At 42.0% G+C, this 14291-nt stretch overlaps 1 protein-coding gene across 9 annotated transcripts in view; it reads left to right on the top strand.

Moving 5' to 3' along the window:
• ATP9B (ATPase phospholipid transporting 9B) overlaps nt 1-14291 on the top strand; it is a 236962-nt gene that overhangs the window by 148988 nt on the left and 73683 nt on the right. The window lies entirely within an intron of this gene.

Raw genomic sequence — 14291 nt, 5'->3', positions numbered from 1 at the left:
ACCATTCTGATAGGTGTAAAGTGGTATCTCATTGTGGTTTTGATCTGTATTTCCCTGATGATGAGCGATGAGGAGCATCTTTTCATGTGCTTGCAGACCATCTGGATGTTGTCTTTGGAGAAATGTCTGTTCATGTCTTCTGCCCATTTCTTGATTGGATTCTTTGTTTTTTGGGTACTGAGTTTGAGAAGTTCTTTGTTGATCTTTTCAGTGATATTTTCTGATTTTTCTTTGTAGAGTTTTGTACACCTTTTGTTCAATTTATTTCTAGGTATTTAGATTTTGTTGATGCGGTTTCAATTGTTACTTTTTAAGTTTCATTTCCTCTTCACTGCTATACAAAAATATAGTTGCAGTGAAGCCTTTTATTCCCAAATTGCTTTCCAATTAAAAATATTAAAGACATACTTTGCATTTTAATTATGGATCCTAATCAGATATTGAGAATTGTCATCTCAAGAATTTACTTGACATCTTGGGGCACCTGGGTGGCCCAGTCAGTTAAGTGACCAACTCTTGATTTCGGCTCAGGTCATAATCTCAGGATCGTGAGATTGAGCCCTGCATCCGTCTCCATGCCCAGCAAGGATTCTGTCTCTTTCTGCCCCATCCCTCTAAAAAATTTACCCTCTAGCCAGCTGATAGTTTTTTAAATGAGTTAGCACAAGAGTTTCTGCTGCTGCTGGCAGGTGCTGCGTCCACCTCAGGGCCCCAGGAAAGCCATCTCCTGTCTCTATGAAGGAGGCAGATCATAGGTACCTGAAGTGTCATTGCAGAGGTGCACAGAAACTCTTCGGAAAGGAAGCAATGTGACCCTGTTTAACAGCAGTTTGGGCTGCCACTGTGCCAGGCCAGACACTCCCAGACCATGGGAGCGAGAGGTGGTCGCTTTGAAGGTATTTGGCCAAGTCCAGATGTTACTCCAGCCCTTTTTACTCATGGAGGTGGCCAGCTGGTGCCAGCTCCCTAGTAGTTGTAGGCACAACATGCCCCTGACCATCCTGGCCAGTCCTGACTCACCTTTCTGTCTTTACCCTAACTCATGAGCTGTGGACAGGCAGCAAGTTTGATTTGTTTGAGGTTTGGCTTCCTTCCTCTTCTTCCTGTGTTCAGATGGTGATGTGTACGACCAGTGGCTAAGGGGCCAGGAGCTGACATCACCCCCCTTTGGAGAAAGCTTTTCTGATGATTGGATTTCAAGGGGAAAGGATATGCAGCATACAAGTCAGCTATTATGTAAACAGTGTTTTTGTTTGGATGTGAAAGAAATCAGATCAAAGGAGAAATATGTGCACTGTTGTGACATTAAGAGCAAGAATGATAGCAGTCAGCTTCAAGGAGCAATTCCCAGGCAGGCAGCCTGGTGAGCGTGCCCTGAGTGGTCCACACAGAGGCCTCAGAGGGGAGAGGGCACTTTGTGACCAAAGTCCACCGTGGGCTCAGATGTATTTTGCCCTGTAAAGGCTTCAGAAAGCCACGCTGGGAGGTGTTTGGGGCCAGCTGCCTGGTTGGGTGAAGTTGGCCTGGTTGATGGACACGTCCTGGAGAGGCCAGGCTCTGCCCATGTGCCACAGCAGTTCTCCTGCCAACACTGCCCACAGGCAGTGACTACTTGTGCATCTTGAATGCAAACAAAGATGGAGAATTTGCAAACAGGCCAGATCCCATTACGGCACTTCATGCCGATGTGGTGCTCACAGCCCTCTGCACACAGGATCGTTCTGGCAGAGCTGGGCCCCAGGATGAAGCGGGAGCCCTGAGCTCTGGGAAGACATGTGCTGAAGCCTCGCTGAGATCTATTGTCACAGTGACAGGTAGATGGGAAGATGGGGTGTTCTGCCGTGTATTACAGGTACTTAAAATAGTCTGGCAAGAATTAATTCGTTTAAATTCTAGTCATTATGGTGCCATTTCCTACTATCATGTCATACTTATTTTGAAAGGAAATTGAAGAAAAATTAGCTTACCTGTGGTGGATCATTGTTTAAGACAAATCTGATGACCAAAGCTTACTTCAGGCATTTCACAGCAGCTTCTTCTGTAGTTGAAAATGCTCTTCATGTAAGTTATATGATTATCCTTCAGGAAGAATATTAATCTAACCTTGCTGTTTTCTGGAGAGCATTGTTTTGTAAGGACAGTTAATCATCAGGTAAGTATCAAAGCTCTGAGAGATGCGGAAGGACACAGAAGAGTGCAGAGTGCATTTCTGAGAGTCCTTCGGGCCTGCATTTCCATGCGGATGGGGAGAGGAGACCTGTGGCCACCATGTGCCCCCGCCCTGGCTCTTTGAGGACCCCTTCCTGTCTGACCTGGCACCTCGGGGCTCCAGACCCACCACCCCATCCTTGCTTGGAGCTTGGCAGAACCCACTTGGGGGGGGGGGGTGGGAGGCTTGAAACACATGAGGCAGCTACAGCTAGGTGATTACTCTGCTGGATAAAAGACTTGCCTCTGTGGACTGTTTACTTCCTTGGTAGTTATTTTAGTTGATCATTTTATTTAGTTTGCTCTTCTTTTCCCAAAGTAGTTGGTACCATTTCAGTAAGTTTTACCATATTTCAATAAAAATAGTAAAGAAAAACATTTTGACAAGCAAGATTTGAGCAGTTTTTATGAGCCTAATGAAAGTGTGTGTAGTTAATGGGAAATGTGACCAGAGCTCTAATTATGGGAATGAGAGTGAGATCACTTATGCACATGCTCGGGCCCAGGGAGCCAGTTGGGAGGACGAGCCTGAAGCTGGTGAGCCAGGCCAGACACCTCAGTTCCCAGAAGGTCAGCCATGGTGCTGACCTGTGATGGAGGTATGAAAATCCAACAGCACAGTCATGCAGCAGCACTTGGTGAAGGCCATTGGGTTGGAAATTGCTAAGGTCACAAGAGGTCAGAAATTAATCAGGTATAAACCAGAAACGAAACTATTTTATGTTAATTATTAGTGTGGAATTAATCTTGTTAAAGTAAACCAGTTACTTGTGCATTTGTTTTTTGTCTGCCTGGACCATTTTTGCCTGCATCTTTTTTCACATAGAATGTGGACTGACAAAATCCAGTATTGCACTCGCTCCTGGGGGTCCCTCCCCATGTCAAGATGGCACAGCCTCCCCATGATCTTGCTGCCTCTTGTCTCCTCACATCCGGCCTGGCTGCTCTGTCATGAGACTTTATTTTTGAGCACTTAGACCACCTCTGACATTCTGAGACTCCTCTCAGATTGCCAAGGAGCCTAGACCCCCATAGGGTCCTCCTGATGCACAGTGTGTATTTTCTGTAACCAGCTGAGGTGCTGGGGAGTTTTCAGGTCAGACCCCTGGGGCCATGGCTGTTTGCAGCCTCAGCCATCAACAGCCCTCGTCCAGAGTTGGAACCTGTTGAGTACATTCTACCATAAGACAATTCACTAATTACTAGAATTTTAGCTCTTTTAGTTTGGGACAACCTTTTCATCATTACGTGGCATGCTTGTTTTTAGCAGCTAATATGTGTAATTACATTTAAAATAAGTGGCTCCCAGTGCTTTAACGGCATTTTGATATTAGTGTTGCGACCTAGCAGTTGTCTTCTCGTGGTTGAATAATTAATTTGTGTCTAAGAGCTTTTACATTTGATAGTTGCCTAACATGGGGTTTCCTTGTGAAGGTTTGCTGGCTCCCAGTGACCCTGAGCTGCCATCTGGTACAAATTCAGAGTGTTTCTGTCATCTGCTACTAATTGCTGTCACCTGCACATCGTAGTCCCTGGAGCTGAGATTGTGTGAGCAGGACGCATATCGCCTTTCGGAGTGGAGTCCTCCACACATGCACATGTGTGTCCCTGAACGGGGAGACAGCCATGTGCTGCGGGGTTTCTCAGTAGAACCATGTTTTGGTTCATTTGTATTTTAACGGGCAAGGTATGAATGATGGTGACTGTTTGGGGAAGGTAATTAATTCACTAAATCCAAGTGTTTTGTCTTTGTTTTGTTTTGTTCTAATGGTTCTCTAGGACTTAGTAGCCTGGTTAGGCTGGTAAGATTGTTTCCATGACATTTGACAGAAGTCTTCTTGAAATCCTCTTTTGTGAGCAGATAAACTTTAGTCAGGGTACTAGCCTATAGCGCCATATTATATTAATGTATTTCACTTGTAATTTAGAGAACAAGAAGAATGCCCTGATCTGAAGGCTAAACTGTCCCCCGTGGCAGTGGCACAGCTGATAATCGCGAGCTAGAAAGATGCGTATATCAAATAGTTTACAAAATGAAGCCAGCTGTGTTTCCCTACATACTGTGGCTTCCTGACATGCATCATTAAACCTTATTAGCTACTTCCTTTTACAAAGATTCTTGTAGTCTTGAACATTGCATATTAACATTTTCTGCCCCTCCAACTGGAAATTATTTGCTTTATTGTAGAGTGTCAACTTGCTCTAGTTTCTGATGCGTTCTAATTGGTACTTTAGAGTGTAATCATCGTGAGATACCACGCCATGCATTTCTTTATTTGGAAATTAATACAGACCTTTTCACTTTATCTGTCAATCTGGGCAACTTTTCACACAATTCCTAACTCCTGGGATTGCTTACAAGCCATTAAGTATGAAATGGTTCATAAAATGTCTTTGAAGACTTACACTTACTTTATAGTAACACAAAAATTTTAGATGTTTAATAGCGTTACATTTTGCCAAGATACCACTAATAAAGCTCTTACACAGTTTTCATAACAATGGAGGTAAAGAGGGAAAGTTTCTTGAACCACCTCAAGTTTGTCATTTAAAATTTTCAGCAAACCTGCCGAATTCCATTTTTCTTAAAGAACGAGAATGTAGATCATGAGAACTGTGGATTGACTCAGAGCTAGCTCTGAGCCCCCTTGGCCAGTGTCTACCAGCGTGTCCCTCTTGGCCGTCTTTTGTCTGCCTTACAAGTATACGTGTGCCAGCTGCTGCCGATGCTTCTGCAGGGGGGCACCGACATGGGCAGAGGAAGTCCCTGTGCGCACACAGTGTCATTCTGACACACCTGGAACACTGGTTCTCAGGGAGTTCGGTATTGCCCGTGTGCTCCATGCACTTACAGTTAGGGGGCTTGCACCTCACAGCCAGGGAACTTCAGGAGTTGGGTGAGACAGTCATCCTAGCTTGGATTCCAATAAATACTTAGTCATAGATCTTGTCAAGTCAGCTAATGACTCCTGATTTAAAACCACTCCTGTTGAGTGGTTTTTGTAGTGATAGGTGCCGGGTATTTGGAGATTGGGGTACAGACCTTAAATGGTCCATAAGTTCCTTCATATTTACACAGTAAGCTAAGAAACCGTGAGGGAGACAGTGACGTGTGACTGGATGCTGTTGCAACCTTTGTGTGACATGGTGGCTTGCAGGGCAGCATGGGTCCCGGGGGCTGCCTGCAGAGGATCACCCTCCCACCAGAGCCACTGAGCATTCATGAACTGGCCTGCTGATTGTCAGCGCTCCCCACCCTGAGACGTGTTCCTTAGAACTAGCAGCTTCATATGCTATGTTTAGCATTCGACTGAAGTCCCCAATGAAACCAGACTTTCTGGAATCTATTACATAAAAACTCTGTTGACTAAGGCTAGTAAACTCCTTGCACAAACCATCACATACGTTGTGCTTGCTGGTACACCGAAGGAAGAGTTTAGATGTAACATTTTGAAGTTAATCACTGAGCAAGTTTATCTTTATATATATATATATATTTTTATTTATTATGGAGACCCCTCTGTATCTGAGACCCCTCTGTCTTCTTCTGAAAGAGGATCTAGGATTGGAAATTAAGGTTTCATTGTAAATTAATAACCTTATTTACTAATAAAAATTTAACCATTTCTTTAATCAGAATTTTATAAGATAAAAGCAGGTAAAAAGGTGGTATCTCATGTCACCATTACACGCAATTTCTTTAAAAAAAAAAAAGAAAGAAATACAAAAAAACAAGAAACAAAAACCAGTTCTCACGGCACAGTGCCAGGCAGGCTCCAGGGCCAAGGGCTGCTGCAGCCCTCCCCCCACCAGCCTGGCGTGGCCTGTGGATTGCAGTCCTTGCTGTGCTGGGGAAGGGGCACTCTGACCTGTGCTCTCCCCAAATCCAGCCTTTTCCTGTCACCTGTGGTCCAGCAGCTCCACACCAGTTACCAGAATAATTCCTTCAACACCTCATTTTCTGGATATCAGAAAGGGATCACATAATTCTTTTCTAGCTCTTTAAAAGAGTTCCGAGTTTCTTGAAGGGAAGCTGTCATTGTGCTCGGCAATTTCAGGATGCAGTAGTGATGGAAGCCCTGACTGTGTGTTTAGTAATTCCCTTAACAAGTAGTAACCAGAGCCCAAAATTTAGTAGTGGTGTTATTAACATACTTAGCAATGCAATATTGTTTTCTAGCCAGTAATAGTTTGCAAATTATATCTAAGTGAATAAGAATGTGTTTTAAGGGCGTTTTTGAAACATACACAAAATATTTGCAATAAAAGATTTGACAGGTTGAGGAGAATGTGCATGTGCCTCCCAGGAGAAAAATGTGCAGGGTGGTCTGGCTTGCCCGTGTAGACCTGTCGATAGACAAGCGCCTGAGAGGCCAGCAGTGCTCCCGGCAGCACAGTCTCCCCTTCCTGCTGTGCCCCTTCAATTCTTAAGAGTCCTAATAAAAGCCTTTCTTTAAGAGTAGAGGTTTTTTGGGAGTTTTTTTAGAGTTATTATTAGAAAAACCTGATTTTTATGTTGCTGGGAAATAAAGAAATCCCAACAGTGTCGGGGTGCACCGCAGGCAAAGCCCCTGGGCACGAAGCACTTCTAGTACCTTTGCCCCCCAGGGTTTGTCGTGGAAGCACAATGACCGCATCGCTGGGCCTCAAACACTGGGTGTTGTGTTTGTAGATACAAAGGATTGGAGAGCAAGTGAATGCTATTTGTAAAATGTCTGTTAAATACAAAATTACCAAAATCAACTGCTTGTTGAATCACATTGAAATCCAAATGCCTGACTTGGACTTATATGAACGAGGTTAAGGTTTCTGATGTCAGTAAAGAGTGTAGGTTATTGAAGTAATTATTTTAAATGGTGAGTAGTCTTGGTAAAACCATTTAAAATTGATAGCTTCTTAAACTGTTAGGACAAAATTAAGGGAAATATATACAGGATCTTGAAACCATCGATGGAAGTTGTTTCTACGTCTAAATCTTCAGAAGCCTTAGTACCCTCATACTGTGCTGATTCCCTGCAATATTCTGAATGTGTTCTGGATGTCAGATTTCTGAGCATGATTCCTTCCAGAACAGTACCTTTTTATTCAGGAAATTCCTTCGTGTGCACAGTCCAGCATGTTAAAGTCTATCAATTCTGTCTTGAATTCTGCAGGGCAAAAACAGATGCTTAGGGTAACCGTTTTTGGCAAAAAAGTTATATCTACATATAATACAAACATACTGTGTATTCAGTATACTGAATTGGCTGAATTTGAGATCGAAGTTCTGCATTCAAACAGCAGGCTTTCAGGATTCAGGGAAAAGCATCAAACATGAGCACCCTCTGCTGTCTCAACTACAACATGCCACCCCTTTGCTTTTGCTGTCTCTTGCAGCTAGGAATCTTAGTGTAAACACAGCCGCAAGATATTAACAGGAATCATGACAGCAGTGCACACGAGTTATATTCAGTAAAGTGCTGGCATGTACATTTTAGTCTTCTCACGTCCCCAGTTCTCAAATAAATCGTTTGGATTATTGTAAAGTAAAATTAGGAGTACTATATATTAGAAAATTATGGGGTTTATTTAATATTCAGTGCCTGATTTTAATGTACCTTGTGTACATAGAGTACACATTAAATTTCCAAATAGTTTGCAGTTTCCATGTTTGTACATACTCATTTTTGTCTTAAATATGGCATTGATGTGTTAAAGTTGTATATAAGAGTATTTGAAATAATTTATAATGTTAAAAATTAAACTTACAAATTTTTTGAAGCTATTACATTGCTTTAAATTTGATGACTTCTGGGCAGCCCCGGTGGCGCAGTGGTTTAGTGCCGCTTGCAGCCTGGGGTGTGATCCTGGAGACCTGGGATCGAGTCCCGCATCGGGCTTCCTGCATGGGGCCTGCTTCTCCCTCTGCCTGTGTCTCTGCCTCTTTCTCACTCTCTCTCTGAATGAATAAATAAATAAATCTTTAAAAAAATAATAAAATAAATAAATTTGATGACTTCTGATATATTGGTTATACTTTAATAAAGGTTCTAATATGACAGAGGAACCTGTCAGACTTTCACAGACATGACCTAATTGTCCTTTGTGACCATAAAGTAACCCTGCATTTTGCAAAAACAAATCAGATATGTGCTCGTGTATACACATCTGTTCCTGGACAATCTGCAATTTTCTGGCATTTTCATCAGTTATAAAAAGTATCCTGTGGCTGTGTGTCATGTCCAAAATACTAAAGCCAATATTGAAATTTCTCAAATGATCCACAGGGTGGGTGAGCAGTTTGACAAAACAGCTTCATTCTGCACTCACGGAGCCCCTTCAGACTTAGAAGGTAATATGTTTGCAGATTTTAGGAATGATTTCACCTTTTACTGCATGTTTATTGTAGGCCAGCTGACAAGTGGTCTGACAATGTAGGATCAGTCCCAAGTTTGTGTAAACCAGGCTCATTTGGATTTTACCTTGAGTCTCCTGTCTTCTAAGTTTCTTCTATTGATATGCAAAGTGGTTTTATGTCCTTGCTGAATAGCTCTTCTCACACTAGTACTTTTTTTGTTGTTTAAAAAATATAACAACCCCATTTTCTTTTTAAATGTTCAACATTCAAGGAAAACCATCTTATGTAACAACTATAGTAAGCACGGGGAGCAAACTGCATTGCTGAATATAGAAGAGTCAGACAAATTTGTTGGTAGGTAAAAATGTAGGATATGAAATATTCTCGTGCAACTGACTTTAAAATGTGTATTGTGTAAATATACATTTTGATTTTTAAAAATTAAGGTGATATATTGTAACGTTAAGAATTGTCGTACTGATACATACTTAGGGAGCTTTTAAAGCACAGATTATTGAGCCAATAGACTAAAATGGCTCAGAGAAACGCTGCTTATTTCGCAGATCACTGAGGCGATAAGCAATAATAGCTCAGACATGTCTGCAGTGCGTAGCCAGCCTGTGTGTGCAGCAGACACTTAAGACTTAGTAGTTCATGTCCAAAGATGAGTAAATAAACAGACTTGAAAAAAGAATAAAAGGCTATATAGCATCACTTTTTAAAAACGAATACTTTTAAACTCCAAAATGGAAAAAGTTATTGCTATAAGATTAGGAGTTAGATTTAGTATATGATTTTCAATTATTTGAAATATTAAGTACAAATGAAGGTCTGAAGATTACTTATTTTTTATTGTTTTTTAAGATTGTACTAAAAGTGGAAAATATAGGGCTGATTTGTTTCAAAGATACTTAAAAGGATGTGCTTTTTCTAGGAATTTCAGTTAGGTTAAAGTGCAGCCCTTTATCAGTTATGTATGTAGATCCAAATTCTGGATGATAAGAAACTGATGGGCTAATCCAAGAGTAGTTAAGCTGCTAAGAAATAAAACAATGTTTACAACGTTATTTTTTCCGCTAAGTAATCTCTCATGTATAAAGCTGTACATACTTCTGCCTGTGTAGAGTCTTCTTGAGTAAATTAGCTATTACGGTATTAGCTATTATGGTATTAGATTAGAGGCTTTTCTGTTTTTCAAAATGTGATACATGTACAGGGATAATTATGAGACAAATTAAAATAATATTTAGCATTTTGCAAGAGTTTATGTTGGCTTTTTGACATTTCACATCTTATTGTTTTGCTATTCTCAAATACTTCTGTGTAGCAAATAAGTTAAATGTGAGTTTTGAAAGAATGATAAAAGCATTTTGATGTTCACATCATGCTAATCCAAGGATCATACCATGGTCAGCACTTACTGATGACGATGCCTGCTATCTCGTCTTTTACTAAGTTTGTGTAGCATGAGACCTTTGTTCCAGTTTGGGGTGTACATTGACTTCTTAGGGACCTAGTAGCACGATAAGGGTTTAACTTTGAGATGGATGGGATGGCGCTGCGTCTCAGAGATAAGGCTGGCCCTCATTCGTCCATTTACAAAAACCTGACTGATCTTCTCTTGATTAAGCAGGAGAATACCGTATTTACCCATTATTGTTGGTATAAACTATTATTTTACTGAGAACCATTAGCTATTTAAAACTTGGTACATAAATTAAAGAGGAGCTAAATGGATTTGTGATCGTTGCCATTAGTAGCATTTTAGATTATACAGGCAATTATTGTGTTCATTATCCTAGAACAGCCCCTTTGCAGAACCATTGTGGTGTCTTAGACATTATGCACAAATTTTCCCTTGGAGATTAAAATTTCCAGTAGCGTATTTAATTTTGTTATCACAGTTGTTTCAGATAAAACAAATATTATGACAAGTAGAAAAAAATTTGCCTTACTAATATAAGAAATTACAATAAATGTTGAAAACTGCTTGCTAGTGTACTTAATTTACCTTTTCTTATACAGTCATAATTACTTTGAGTGATTAATAATACATTTTATGGGTGGAAGGGTTTTATAGTCATAGCAAAAGGTATTTGGCTTGTTCAGGTGTTTCAAGAAAATTTTTAAAGAAAGAGATTCACATTAAAAGTGAAGCTACCATCTTCTTTATAAATCCTGTAAGTTTACAAGTTAGTTATTCTACTGAATATTGTTTTTAAGAGTCCAGATTGCATTTTAAGTGAGTTGAAGAAACTTTTTAAGTGTTTTAGAGAAATGAGTGTAAAAATATTAACTGTTACCTAAAAGTAGACTTTGTTAGAATAGATAAAAGAAATTTTTTTAGATCATACTATATACTATAGTGCAGTTGCAGTTATTTTCCAGGAAGAATCATCATAGTTCCACAAAGGCTACCTGAAAGAATGCAAGGAACAACCCATTACCAAAAAGTTGTATTTTACTCTGTAAACTTACATGTTGAAAGTGATGACCCTTCCCTTTGGATCCCAAGGGTGTGGGAGGACAGCCCCTGGTAGGCTGCCTCCTCAGGCAGAAAGGTATTAATACTTCCAGTTATCTGCCTCTCAGTGTGCAGGGGGCTGCTTTTCATTTCGGTCCAATATGTGGTATTTTTTTCAAAGGAAACTTTGTATTCCTTTCTGACTGTTCTGTTGCAGCTTTTACAGTTTTTCACTGCTGGGATGCAGAGAGAGTGTGAGGTAGTGCTTTGCATTTTGCAAGACAGTGATTCTTTATTTTATTACAGAAAAAAGACCAACTCTGCAAGGCCAGATTAAATCATTCCTTTCACTTTTTAATGGGATTTGGATGAATAGAGTAAAATATGCACTTTGCATTCATTGATAGCATCTTTAGGTTGAGGTAATTGAGTCTTTTTTCCCTGACTGAATGAATAATGACTTCATCTGACCCTCAGCGAGGCCTGACACTCAGTCCTCCTTTGTCACAGCAGAAGGGTCTGTGCTTTGAAACATGCTCTACTTCCTCGGCTTCATTTTTCTTCATTCTAATCCAAAAACCTATTTTTCTCAATAATTCAAGCATAAACTATGTAGTAGTTGAAGTAGCGGAAATTGCAAGATATTTGTCCTCCTTGTGCTGCTCTTTAAATGCACTTGATAAATCCGGCGCTGGGCTCTTCAGCTGCCCGCTTCTCAAAGGAAGCGCAGCCCTGAACGGGCATCCCTGCCGAACTTTCCAGAAGCCAGCCAGGGCTCCAGTGCAGCCTGCCTGTGGTTTGGGGGAGAGCGGGGAGCAGCGCCGTGACCCCTGGCCCAGAGGTGACCCCTGGTGCAGGACCGAAGCCACCTGCGGGCCCCCCCTGCAAACTTGAGTGGGTGTCGGGGACGCAACTGAGAGCGGGGTGTGACCTAAAGTCTCAGTGATGAGGTTGTGCAGGATGTGAATGTTCTGGTCTGGACTGAGGTCCAGGGCTCTGGCCTCCTGCCCTGGGGCCACGGGGTGGGCAGGGGCGGGGCCTTCTTGGTCCCTGCAGTGTCCGGGCAGGTGAGCAGGTAGGAGCCAAGCTCTAGACAAATGTCAGGGCTTGTGGCTTCTGTGGTTCTCATGACTCTAGGCTGTTCTTAAGGCCATGGAGTGGCATCCGGCGTCTGGCAGCAGCAGCAACAGCACCAGTGAAGGAATATGACTTACCTACAAGCTGGGTTAGACAAGAAAACTTGGTGTTTTATAATTTTGTCACTGGTGTTCAGCTATTTTTTCAACTAGACTGGCTGTTTTCTGCAGGTAAAATCTCAGCGTTGACTCATTTTTCATAACCTCACACTGTAGCAGAAAATTCAGTAGACATTGACATTTACTTGTTTAATGAGTGGATTTTCTTCATAGCTGCACTTAAGTGAACTTTCTGACAGTTCTGTGGGTTTTTTCTGACTACAGGTTCTGATGTTCCCATGCGGATTTGTGGCAGATATTAATCACAATTAGATGGAAATTAAATACTGAGACGGAAAAGCTAACCTTGTTTTGGCCAAAATTAGGAATTTTCAAAAGGCACTAAAAAGTAAACCACTTATTATTAGCTTAGTAATTCTCAAAGTAGCGTCTCATTTATTTTACCAAAGTCATGGCAACCACTTTTTAAATTCTTCTCTTTCACAATTTGTAGAAGATTGAGGAGGAGCTTGGTGGAGGCGAGCTGAGGGTCTCGTCCGGGTTTATCTGTCCGGGTCCCATGTGTGAGGAGCAGGCAGGGTGTTGGGCACCTGCTGGGCTGCGACTGGCAGTCCCCAGGAGTGACCATGGCTTCTGCAGGGCCCAAAAGGCGCCCACCAGGTCAGCAGGCAGGGAGCCAGTCCCAGCTTGGGAGTGAAGGGCAGCCAGGGTAAGGACAAGCCCACAGAAGTGGGAAGCACGGATTCAGATCTCATTGTGGGATGTCACTGGTAACAAGAACAGCAAATCGCACGTGTGGCTTGCTTGGTACCAGGAGCTGTGCTTCATCTCCTTTAACCCCCTGAGTCTTGTTATGGGGGCACTTTTTTCCTTTTTTTCCTTAAAGATTGTATTTATTTATTTGACAGAGAAAGGAGGTGAGGCAGAAGGAGAGGGAGAAGCGGGGTCCATCCCCAGGACCCTGAGACCATGACCTGAGATGAAGGCAGACGCTTCACCTACTGAGCCACTATGCGCCCTAGAGGCACTTTTCTAACCCCATTTTGTTGCAGATAAGAAAATGGGTTTGCTGTCTGCCCTAGGTCATACCGTCAGGTAGCTGAACCAGCATTCAAATTAGCCTACATTTGGATTCCCAAGGAAATATCATTGCTACGTGACCTCACCTCTCCCTCTGTGTGCTTGGGAAGCCTTTTTTGGCAAAGTTGAAGACCCCACCCCTGTGTGCACCCACGTGCTGTGTTCCTTCACTATGTGTGTGTGTGTGCTGTGTACCACACTGTGTTCCTTCAACCAACCGACTTAGCCAGGAAAGGCAGCGTGCAGGCCACCAGAGCTCAAGATCAAAGTTGTGCACTTCTGATTTGAGGAATGAACACTGTTTATCGCTGTTTCCAAGATCCCACACAGAATGCACCCCAAAATGAGTTCATTCCCATGGATATAACTTCCCCTCACATTTTGCTCACCTAGGACACGATCCACAGAATGAATTTGAGGTTGTGTACCTTACTGGGAGAACCTAAAGTGTAGGATTTATGCAAGTTAATAAAGGTATTCATTCAAGCTAATTACCTTGTCTGTTGCTTTTGTGCTTAATTCAGAGAAGGTGTTTTCAGAGTCATTCCTGGCAGATGGGCATGACAGGCACCGTCCTGTTCCTGGGGGCCTCTCTCTGAACGTAAAACCCTTGTGTGGGGGTGGACTTACGCATCAGCTGGTATAGCATGTGCAGAGGGACACACACGTCCACTCTCCACGGACTCAGTAAACCTCTGGTGTCCTTGCGCCCCATCCCGTGCCCCCATCTGCCCCAGTCGCCTGTCATAGCATCTTCAGCCTGAGAAAGGACCTGGGTGTTTTGTGCTTGGATACTGTGGACTCATGTCTTTGTAAATTATTTCTGGAATTCTCTGGGGATTGTGATTCCCTTTCAGAAATTCTGCTTTAATCACTAAGAGGCTTTTCAGGAGACAAGTAAAGTTAATAATTGTTTTGTATTTCTTTAGAGTTCAGGTCAGTACAAGAGGAAATTTAAGTATGTCATTCATCACTATCATGTATTCAGATTTGTAATATTAGGGAC

The sequence above is a fragment of the Canis aureus genome, chromosome 1, assembly GCF_053574225.1.
Source record: "Canis aureus isolate CA01 chromosome 1, VMU_Caureus_v.1.0, whole genome shotgun sequence".
In the NCBI taxonomy this organism is placed as follows: Eukaryota; Metazoa; Chordata; class Mammalia; order Carnivora; family Canidae; genus Canis; species Canis aureus.
Note: the sequence above shows the minus strand (reverse complement) of the source record. Positions and strands in the feature narration are given on the sequence as shown.